This window comes from Tachypleus tridentatus, chromosome 10, assembly GCF_004210375.1.
Source record: "Tachypleus tridentatus isolate NWPU-2018 chromosome 10, ASM421037v1, whole genome shotgun sequence".
In the NCBI taxonomy this organism is placed as follows: domain Eukaryota; kingdom Metazoa; phylum Arthropoda; class Merostomata; order Xiphosura; family Limulidae; genus Tachypleus; species Tachypleus tridentatus.
In genome coordinates, this window is record NC_134834.1 from 26096977 (window position 1) to 26109886 (window position 12910).

Consider the following 12910-nt stretch of genomic DNA (forward strand, 5'->3'; position numbering starts at 1 on the left):
GTAACAATCAGCAAAAACTTTTCAAAAAAATTGTTGTGCAGTGTAACCAGTGAAAAAGAGTACACTGTCACACACCACACATAACTGATGGTATGAACATATAGAAGTATATATGGACTTTAAAACCAAGGTGTGATTTCACACTTTTTTGGCATGATGTACCATTAAATCCAAAAAAATGTATAAATTCATGCCCTTCACCAGGAAAAGTGATTTCATGCCTACAATAAAATATTTTTTAAGAAATCATACACCATATAAAACAGTTTAGTTTTCAAATTTATATACTGTTATCCTAAAACTATTTTAATATCAACTGTTGCTTTTCCCTAAAGCACACCACTTACATGACTCCATTCTGATCATAGGTTAACACCTTCGTACACAAAACAGGAAGTTGAATTACTTTTATTTGTTCAAAAGTTATACCTTAAAGGATTATATTTTCATTCTATCAACATGTGCTCCATAAAATAACACCAATAACACCAGAGTGTGGGTAATGAATACCTACACAGCAAAAACTGGAAAATAAGTGTGCACTCACAAAAATTGGAAATCTAACCCAGATTACAAATACGTAAACAGTATAAAATGTATGATGCAGTAGAAATTAAATATGTGATAAACATCAAGAAAAGAGAAACTGGAAACAGTATCAAATTCTGATCAAAACGACATATTCACTCTACCAGTAAGGGCTACGAGTAACTTATAGATTGATTACTGAGGTCATTTGTACATAAGGTTAAAACATACAGTGATTACGATGTGCTAATTAGCAGTTGGTATTCGCACTGTTACTAAGACGTTTGGTTGTAATTCCAATAAATATCCATGATGTTTGGCTAACTTAGCCACTTTAGGTGAGCTTCTTATGTGTACACAAAGCTACTAACAACCAGTGACACAGCAGTGTGTCTGCATACTTAAAACACTGGAAACCAGAGCACAGGTAGCCAGTTATGCAGCTTTGTGATTAATTACAAACCAACACATTAAACAGACGATAAAAGAACTTGTATAGAAACTGCTTTTTACACACATACATATATATATACACGAGTGTTCATGTGAAAAGCAGCTAAGTAACATGAACCTACACAGTAGAAACTGGATCACGTGTTTTGTCTGCACACTTACTCAACAGAAGATAACTAAATCATAGAAAGAACCAGATTAGAGAAATCAAACACGTAAACACAACTATATACACAGACTAGGTAATAAATAGTACACAGTGTAATGTGTAATATATACATATATGCACACAGTAGGTACTAACATGATGACAGATACCCAGACAAGAGAAATTTGATTGTATATGTACACACACAATCACTGTTAACTGAGTGATAAGTAGGTTAAGAAACTGGAAGATATGTAAACACATACCTACACAGCTACACCAAACTAGGTGATAAATATCGCAAGAACTGGAAATTATACGCACGAGGGAAATATTACCAACTATTTACATAGGAGAGGAACTGAATCATGTAAGCACTCAAACAAGAGACAATGAGTGATAATTACCAAATACCACAAACTGATTATTAGATATACTACAGAAAAGTTGAAACAAATCAGAATGTAGAGGTCGACAAAGAATATGTATGTATGTATATATATATCCAAAGTAAAACCTACTTGTAAGATAGTTATAGGTACCCACTTACAGCAGAATTAACAAGTTGAATAATACAATGCAACACAGTGGCTGATGTACGTACATACATAGTATGTAGGAAGATGATAAGATATAAATATTTAAATAGGAAATAGGAACATACGTATATAGTATAAGGTCCTTCAATTTTCCCGTGGCCAAGTTTATTGGTGAAGGTTGGGATACCATGAAACCGGTATAACTCGGGGATATGTGTTGAATCGAATGTGATTCAACTGAATGATTAGGCTTCACACCTTTACTTTTAGATAGGAGCAACTGAATGATAGACAAAGACATTAAATGACATCTGGCAAAACAGATTCCAGTTATTTACATACCCGTATGAAACATATTTAGTTATTTACATACCCGTATGAAACATATTTAGTTATTTACATACCCGTATAAAACATATTTAGTTATTTACATACCCGTATGAAACATATTTAGTTATTTACATACCCGTATAAAACATATTTAGTTATAACATGTAACTTGATGTTCGATTTTTTTTTTTAGCTCATCAAGTTTCCGGAGATGCACTGGATTTAAAGTCATATAAAAAATCGTATCGAGTGAACATGTGATGTATTCTGTTCAAGTTAATGCGCGGTAGTCTAGAATATACATTTAAAAAAATACGAAAACATACCTGCTACGAACCCGCTGTTTGACTCTGTTACTATAGCGGGATTATCTTACCTATTATAGTTGATCCTATAAATGGTTAGGACCTCCACAAATTTGTTTCTGTAAGGAAGTTCTTCTAATTGGCACTGGGAACGATAATGTAAGGACCTAAGTCAGATTATATGAAATATTCAATAAGTCAGATTATATGAAATATTCAATAATAAGTTTAATGAACGTATCGTTATCGACGTATCTAACAAATTTAATACACATTACTAAGATAATACAACAACCACTAAAGCCTTGAGGAAATACAGAATAATCATATCAAGATGTTATAACAGAAGATAATATAAACAAAACTGAAATATGTAAATAAACAAAATGCAAGAGTGAAGAAAAAACGTGAAATTACTAAATTGCCAGGCCCGGCACGGCCATGTGGTTAAGGCACTCGACTCGTACTTGAGGGTCGCGGGTTTGAATCCCTGTCACACCAAACATGCCCTTTCAGCCGTGGGGCGTTATAATGTGACGGTCAATCCCACTATTCGTTGGTAAAAGAGTAGCCAAAGTGGATGGTAATGACTAGCTGCCTTCCCTCTAGTCTTACACTGTTAAATTAGGGACGGCTAGCGCAGATAGCCCTCGTGTAGCTTTGCGCGAAATTCAAAACAAACAAAACTAAATTGCCACTTTAAAGTAAAAGGTTCTTTAAGAACTAAAGGCCCAGTACTTATGGTGCTGGATTCGTGATCGGAATGTCGCTCCAAATCACACCAAACATACTCGCCCTTTCAGTCGTTATAAATTTAAGGTCAATTCCGCTCTTCGTGGGTAGAAGAGTAGACAAAGAATTGGTAGTGAGTGGTGCTGACTAATGGCCTTCTATCTAGTCTTAAACTGCTAAATTAAATAAACTTACATTGAAACAATAACATTATCATAATACGAATGAACTTTATGAAAAAACAAACTCATAAGCTTATAAACCACATCACCTATGTACATATTGAGCACTGAAAGGAAAGAGATGTTAAACTGAATTATAAAATATGAAAAATGAGGTCAAACGTATAATCAAGGAAGATACAGATATTTTTTCAGATTTAACACTGATTATTAGAAGGCAGACTTCGTGACAGGGCAGGAAGAAAACCTCTAATGTGACATGTCAGTAGAAATAGACACGACTGGGGAATATTTTTGTCACTGGTATGAAATGTGCACCCTTCAAGGTTAAACAGAAAAAAACGCTTAGAGTAGCAGCATGTTTTCAAACTCGAACGTTTTCAGTCCCTAGGAATAAATAAACGATTCTCAATCACCCAGTTCATCAACTACAACTTTTTAACTTACATTCGTTACGTTTCATTACATTGTTATAGATAATTCCCATTGCTGTAGTTGGAATGTGATACTATGATAGTCAAAGCGGATGAATCACTCAAAGCACTAGTAACTAGTAGATTTTTAAATATATATATATAAACTTATTTTTAGTTAATTCCAAAAAGTGTAAATGTTACAAGTAGAATAATTAGTCTAACAACAGCAATCAGAAAGTGTTATTAAAATTTCTATATCACGATCAATCATTCTTTACATGCCTAACTGTATTTCCTTGGTTAACAGACCCAAGCTCTGTTGATAAGCCTTAAACAGGCAAAACTGCAGTGAACAGCGGAGGGTTCAGGCAAACAAAAAATGCATTAGGCCTCTACGTCACGGATTCTCTTTTAACTTCACCTCTGGTGAAAAAGAGAAAAAAAAAATATCGTATATATATTTCAGTGAAAATAATTACATTTTAATGACATTAAACAAGTAAAATCATAATGAAGGACTGCGTTAAAAACAAAAAATTCAAACCTCTGGCTAATTATACAATTTGTTATTTTAACTCAAAATCAAACCGAAACAAAAACAAATCAAACAAAAAACGCTGCATCAACTGAAAAGGTCTCACATTGTAGCTTGTATCTTGTTTTAAATTAAAACATACATTTGTATATTCTTGTCATATTGGCTTCAGTATATAAAGTTAAAATACATCTCCAATGTTTCTAGACGAGACCCAAAATTCGAGCAGTTTGTTTACCTTTATTCTCCTATTCGAAAGCGCTCGAGTTTTGAGTCCCGTCTGAAAACATTTCAACTTTCGTAGGAGATCCTCTGTGCCAACTTCCTTACCAGAAGACATAAACTGTGTTTATCTTACACGACTCAAGTGGCTTGTCTTCAAACACGAGTTCTCCTGAGTGTATAGATTCCCGGGGGATATTCATGCCATTAATGTTGCTCATATCCTTCCTCCGTAAGACAGTAGCAATATCCTGAAATGTTCTGTTTTTAGTTTCGGGAACCATTTTGTAGATGAACGTCCAGAAAATTGCTGGTAGTGCCGTGAAGGGGAGAAACGTGCAGTTTCCAAAAGTATGCTGTAATAATGGTACCAAGTTTCATATTTAGTAACAAGAACGTGTGTTGACTGGTTATACACATATACGGTCTAGTGACAAGAAGCGCCCTGACATAAAATTCCAAATACGTTAAATGTTCTAGGAAATTCTACATCCAATGCATCAACAAACGTTATACAAATAATAATGCGAATACTATTTTGAACTATACACAACAATTAGTTTTCTGTACGGAAGTACATGACAATAAGTACACGTAGTTCTTTATAAATTATTTTCACCATAATTCGAATCTGATAATTTTAACATCTAGTAACTTTGTTTCGTGAGACGAAACACTAACAAGCGTTTTGTCATGGCTACGCCCTCAAAAACCAGTTTCTATAAGTGCTTCGTAGTTTTTCTTAACTACGTAGAGCAAGATCTTTTTAAAATACTATGAGCAGAACAACTTTAAAAAAAAATTAAAGACAAAAATGAACGTGGCCTCAAAATATTTCAACTTCATAATACGTGAATTATTATTAGAATTCTTAAAGATTTGACTTCTGGAGATTAATTAATCACCAGTAGTTTTTCTATCGTAAAAAGGTTTGAAAATCAGTTCTTGAAAAATTACAACTTAATTCGTTCCAGAAGGCTCTTCCAAAACCGAATTGTTCGAGAAGGGAATCGTTCGACAACCGAGGTACCACTGTATTTTCAAAACGTTCCTGATTTTTTCCCCCGTAAACTATATAATACACACATAAAAACCACGAGCAATGATTCACCATAAGAAAAACAAATGCCTCCCAATGGCATAGTAGCATCTCTAAGGACTCACATTGCTAAAATCCGGGATTTCGATACCCCTAATGGGCAGAGCACAGATAGCCCATTGTGTAGCTTTGTGCTTCATTCTAAACAAACATAAGAAAAAGCAGTTCAGAGAAACGACTGAAAAATTGAAGTTCATGTGCGGAAATCCTAAGTTAAACTGGTCTCACCCAGCAGTGACAAGACAGACCTACAAAACAACAGGAGATTGAAAAAAGATAGGCTCGGCATGGCCAGGTGGTTAAGGCACTCGACTCGTAATCTGAGGGTCGCGGGTTCGAATCCCCGTCACACCAAACATGATCGCCCTTTCAGCCGTGGGGGCATTATAATATCACGGTCAATCCCACTATTCGTTGGTGAAAGAGTAGTCCAAAGGTTAGCGGTGGATGGTGATGACTAGCTGCCTTCCCTCTAGTCTTATACTGTTAAATTAGGGACGGCTAGCGCAGATAGCCCTCGAGTAGCTTTGCGTGAAATTCAAAACAAACCAATCGAATAAGATACTTATCGCATAGTAGTTCCGAAGTTCTTTGTAACTGAGTAAATTGATTATTTAGAAATAAATATAAAACTACACAATGGGCTATCTATGCTCTGCCCACAGATATCGAAACCCGGTTTCTAGCTTTGTGAGACCGCACTGTGGAGCGAACTCGTTAAAGCAACAAAAGGAAATAAAAGACAGGATACAGTGTAGAGATATGACAAACAATGTTTATCATTTTGAACGTAAACACAATGTATTTATGTTTTGGATGTTAGACAGTCACTTCCACTGAAACACAGCTGTTCTTTCTCCAAACTGGGCTTTATAAAGATTTATATGAAACTGATATAACTCAGTATGGCTTACTTAACTTGGTAACGCCAGACTTACCTACAACAACCAGCGCTATTCGCATGACTGACCTTTCGTGTTTAATCTTAAGGAAGTTCGTGAACTGGAAACATCACTTGACTTTCCGTTGAAGGACACTACTTTCGAAATCCATGCGCACTTTACAGCCACATCACCCATAGGCAAACCAGGTATTATCTCAAGAGAATGACAAGGGAATCTAAGAATACTAAATTAAATTAAGAAAGTAAAAGAACGACTAACAGACTGTATAAAAACAGTTTAAATCTACCAGCATTATTGGAAAGACCAGGCCGACAACAAAGTTGGCAAACCAATTGACTAGCACTATTATACTAATGGCAGCAGGCCGTGGTCCTTGTGAAAACAGTTCAGCAGTGATCACCCACGGGATTGAGCCTACAGCAAAAGAAATATACTGGTTAACGGAAGGAAACGTTCTGAGTGTATAAAAACTGTTCAACACAAAATTAACTATAGGAACAACAATATCACAAATAACACGAAAGAAGTGAATTATTTTGTTACATTTAGAAGAACAAGTGTTTGACATGCTAGTTATGTACTCGTTAATATCATAACGCTAAACTATTATGGGATGTTATATCGTGGTTATTTAACTATTATGGAATGTTAAATAATGGTGGTTTAACTATTATGAGATGTTATGGAGTGTTTTTAAAACTATTATGGGATGTTATAGAATGTTTTTAAAACTATTATGGGATGTTATAGAATGTTTTTTCAACTATTAATGGGTGTTATATAAAGACTAAAATTCGTGTTATTGCAATGCCTGTAATGATGGCAAAGAGACATAGGTTTATTTTTCTGCATGTTTATCACAACCTTAATGCTTGTTATGTGAATACAGAATGCTTGTGTTCTAGTTAAGTAAAAGGATTTTAAATCATTTATCTAATGCTTAGTAAAAGTATAAGTACCACAAAGCGATGTAACTTTGTTTAGAATGTATTAATTCTAAAGAATGATTGTACTTGAATAACAAATTTTAGTAATATCTGTAACATAATTTTCGTGGACTGTATTCACAAAATACACTGGGGTATTCAAAGTACAATATAACAATGTTTATTAATAGTATCCATCTTACAGATGGCTACCACAATAACAAGACATAATAACAACGTTCCATGTTGTGTACTCCACAGCTCTCGTGTTTTTCACAACATTTAATAGGCGACACTTACATGCCAATATTAACTAAACAGTGAATTTCTTCTTTGAACGTCAACTTTTCAAGAAAACTGTTCAGAACTGGTTTTAACGAAGACTCCAAATTATTGTTTTTCATCATGGTAACGTTCACATTTTTAAATTACATTTTCAAGTTTCATTTCCATTTTGTTTTTTGTCCTTTTGAAAGCAAAGATTTCCAAAAATGCAATATAATATTTAGTGTATATGAACTAATCAACAAACACATTTAATCATCTTTTAAATTAATATCCAATAATTCGTATATAATATCAACCTAACATAGAACTGTTTCTTTGCCGAAACGTTTTTAAATGTTTCAGTTAAAATGAATTTAAAGCAAGTCCACGTCTATAAAATATTACAAGCCTTTTCTTATCGAGTTGTTCCAACTCTGTCAACAACGTGACATATAGTTCCAAAAGTTCTGATGCAATGTATTGTACGTTTGTGTTAACTTACCCAAAATTCTCCATTTTCCAACTGTCCACGTGACTTATTGTGCAGACAACAGAGTTATTGTGACATCACTAATTGTTGCCTTCAGTGACATGAAACACAAAATTCAATTTTAAGGTTATCAGACTCATTACAGCAGATTAGATGGGCAAGCAACGACAGTCAGTTTTTGGTATGAAACAATGTAATTCTTCAACTGGTCCAAAGAACCTTTACCAAAACCTTCTAAAAATAATTCAGTACATGTGAGAGAACAACAATTAGCCCTGTCGGGAAATAAAAAGGCAATAATCTGAATGATAATCTGGGTCATTCAGATTCAGGACAAATTTTAAGAAAAAAAAAAAGGACATCATGATAATGTATATTTGTCTTTCAAAATTTGTAGTGCATACTGAAGGGATTTATACGTTTTTATAAAAGTTAAGAAAACCATCTTTGCATTCCAAATTTTGAAAGACAACAAAAAATTTCCAGAATCGAGATAACACAGAAGTCGAGAAACACTATTTATCATTCCTTGTAAACTATATCCTAGGTTAGAAGTCTCTACCTGGACACCAGTAGAGACATTTCTGGAAACATAAGAGGCGTGATGCGTTGTGGGTGTAGATATCTAAACGTCTTTTACACAACATAAACAAAAGTAAACAAATATGTCTTGAGGGAATGATGATAAAGGAAACAAGGAATTAAAACGTAAAGAAGTTGTTAAGGGATATGAGTAACTTGGAGGGTCTGAGGTTAGCTGACACATGTAATGCATTCCATCATGGACATTTAAAACTAAAACCCCCGTGGTTGTTGACAGAGAAAGGACAAATTCAGGAAGAAATTACTTACACTTTGTTCACAGTTAAGTTCACCTAATTATTGTTTATAAATGGTGCTTAATGTTCAGTCGAATCTTATAACAACCGAAGTGGATAAACTATTAATATAAATAATCAGGACAACTTAATGCTATTCACTACACTTTGTTCTCTGACAAAATTTTAACTCTGGAAAAAAAAAATCATAATGCCTGATGCTTTCTGAATAGATGGTCATTAACAATTGAATGGTTTTATCAAACTTTCAACAATGTTAATAAGACAGCTTATCTTTTGAAATTGCACGAAATGGCAATTTAAGACAGTAGCGCTACCTGTTAAATATTTAAATTAAATATTAATTAAAATTAAATATTAAATATTTTTAATTCAAAAAATGTATGCTAGAATGAAATCTACTTTACTAGAGATATTACATATATGAGGTTAAAGTAAAAAGAAACTGATAAGAGATACATTATGTTTAGTTCTACACGTGTCAGTAAATTTAGTTAAATACAAGCCCTACTTTTTTACAATATTTATATTTTCTTTAAATTGCAATATAACTCTTATAAAAGCATTAGTTCCATAAGATTACATACTCATATTGACTATATACACAGCCTACCAATAAACACCTTCTCCAGGAGAAGCACCACTTTTCTAATAAAATAGATATAAAACAAATGGTTCAAAATTACTATTAGTATTTAGTAAATCTCACCTTCGTACTATTTAGTGCAAAAATATAGTTACGCATCTTAGGTAAAAGATATGAAGTAAGGACCTACGGGTCTGTACCTCTCATCTGTGATCTGGGTCCCTGGGACTCTACTTCAATCCCTTGATCCTTTACAAAAATAGCAATATCTTCACGTGCCCTGCTGCTGCCATTGTTAAACTGATCAACTGGCCTCCACACCAGACCATATTTTATTATGAGTTAAACTGACCAACTGGATCGATAAGATTTAGTTCCTGGGAGGAGAGTCATCAGATCCAAATCTGAACTTTTTTCAGAAAAACCTATAGTTTCTGAAAAGGCAGAAGAACGTGGTAGCATTTCACATGTGACGTCCAATGCTGTTGATGGACGATATTTCATGGAATTATGATAAGTCTGGACGACACGCATATAACTTTAATTGAAAATAATCCTTGATGATACTGGCACACCTTACATCAGTCCCACAATAGTAACACGTGTTCAATATGAGTCATTCTTTACCACAAATCTCTTCTCACAAAATCAAGTACCTTCAAGCAGGTGGAAGTAATCTGGGACTGCACTGTCGCTATATTCACCATGAACAGTAGTACTGCAAGTGAATTGGTAATCTTTCACTACCTTTGGCTTCTGCTGTCCCATCGAGACATCACGAAACTACAGGTGATTCCTGCATCTTCTCGTTCATGTTGGCTGCTTTTATCTGTGCTCTTTCGTAAAACATACCTGTATTATGTTTGTTTTTGTTTGTATTTTTTAATTTCATGTACATATACACGAGGGTTATCTGCACTAGCCGTCCCTAATTTAGCATAGTAAGAGTATATAGAAGGCATCTAGTCATCACCACCCACCACCAACTCTTAGACTATTCTTTTGGCAACAAATAGTAGGATTGACCATCACATTATAACGCCCCCAAGGCTGAAAGGGCGAGCATGTTTGGTGGTACAGGGATTCGAATCTACGACCCTCAGATTTCGAGTCGAACGCCCGAACCATTTAGACATGACGGGCCTGTATTTATGCATTGGCGTCATTTGCACATGACGTAATGAAGACGTAATCTCTGGGGTGAATGTCTACGTACTTATACATAACCTGCGTATTATAACTTACAATTATGCTTTACCACTTTTACGAAAACACATTTGTGTTAACAATATGGAGACTATGATAATATTTTACTTACCTGGTCCTATTGCAAAGAAGATGACAAAGCTTAGTGTACTCACAACACTGATGTACGTAACCCACGTGTAAAGGAACTACAAAAAATCATTAAAAACAAAGGCATTATGTTTTGCCCATAAAATCACAATCAAATACTACTAACAAATAGGTTCTGGTAGCATTATCTTAAATAGCATTTAATCGATAACAACATTCTTTTGATAGTATATATATATATATATCACTTTTTTTTCTATGAAACAAGATAATCACTCATTCTGAGGCAGTTTGGAGCATACAATGAATGTTGAAGTTCAATATTGAGGGGGGTGAATCCCCACTGACAAGGTACTGCGATATTTTATTGTTCTATAGAATTGATTTAGTTTGATATATTAATCATTCCAAGTGTTTGAAATGTATTAAATAGAGTACTGAACTTCTGTCACTGGGCTTAATACAAATGTTTTTCTTGTTCTATTGTTTCAAGAATATTAACACAAATCTTCAATGTTAAGAAGGAAGAGAAATATATTAAAACGTTTCTCACCAAGTAATGAAATGATGATGAAAATACTAAAAATGAACATTTCCCCAAGACCATAAATTTGTAATGTCCTTCTGCCGGCATGGTCCATCAGAGGAATAGATACCAATGACATGGCAACCATGACAACTCCAACTCCAATGGTGACATACCTTGACGTTGTATCTGAAAGTCCTGCTTTTGTGAAGAGATTGGTGATATAATAGAACACCTAATGGAAATACAATATTAAACAATATTTTTATTAAATATTTTTATTAAATATTGTTTAATCTGATATTGAAATTATTCACCAAAGTAACATTCAAAATTAGATGTTATTACAAAAATTTATAACGTAAATAAAATTTCAAGTATTTTTATTCCCCATATTTCACTATCGTACCAGCGCCATCTTTAATCAAACATAAAAAACCAGAACTTTGATAATAAGAACTACCTGTAACTTTAGAAACCAATAGCGTAAGGAAGACAAGTTTATGTTAATTTACGACCATCACCACCAGAGATACAACAGTCATCGTTTCTAATTAAACAACCACTGATCATTTCTTCTCCCATCTTGGAAGGTATGAATCATTTTTCACCAGTAACATCAGGATAACAAACTTCATGTAGGAAGCTTTAAATATATTTAAGTAAGGAAGAAAAAAACGAATCCATAAAAATGCATTGACGGTTTGTTTGTTTTTGAATTTCGCGCAAAGCTACTCGATGGCTATCTGCGCTAGCCGTCCCTAATGTAGCAGTGTAAGACTAGAGGGAAGGCAGTTAGTCATCACCACCCACCGCTAACTCTTCGGGTACTCTTTTACCGACGAATAGTGGGATTAACCGTCACATTGTAACGCCCCCACGGCTGGGAGGGCGAGCATATTTGGTGCGACCGGGATTCGAACCTGCAACCCTCGGATTACGAGTCGAACGCCTTAACACGCTTGGCCATGCCGGGCCTAGCATTGACGGAGTAAGTAAATTTTCAAATATCTTTTTTAACTTCTTTTCATAGTAAGATTACAAACACTGATAGTAATTGATTTTTAAAATTTTTAACCAAATTTTCAGTGTTGGCCTAATATTCTGTAGAGTTATTGTCTAAGATTTAGAAGTACAGTGAAAAGTTAAACCAATGTTTAACAACAGTAAGAAAGGGACCAGCTTCTATTCAAAATAATATTTCACTGGATGTTCTCTCGAAATTGATTTATATATATACGAGAATATTTTTTGAAATGAAAATTTATTGAAGCATAGGGTGTTGCACGACTTGGAGGTTAGTGCAATCGATATGACTGCGAGTTCGAAATCCTTCCTCGAACATGCTCGCCCTTTCAGCCATAGGGGTGTTATAATTCTACGACCAATCCCACTATTTGTTGGTAAAGAGTAGCATAAACGTTGGCAGCATGGGATGTTGATTAGATTAGGGATGCCTAACACAGATAGCCCTCGAGTATCTTGGCGCGAAACTCAAAATATATAAAGTATCAGGTCATCCTATAAGTAATGTTCAAAAATTTAATACAGAAAGTGCATCATCATTTCTGTCTTTGTAGAAAGCT

General features: G+C 34.3%; 1 pseudogene; it reads right to left on the bottom strand.

The window, feature by feature from the left end:
* Nucleotides 1–4494: 4494 nt before the first annotated feature.
* LOC143228317 (glucose transporter type 1-like) overlaps nt 4495–12910 on the bottom strand; it is a 74321-nt pseudogene continuing 65905 nt past the window's right edge.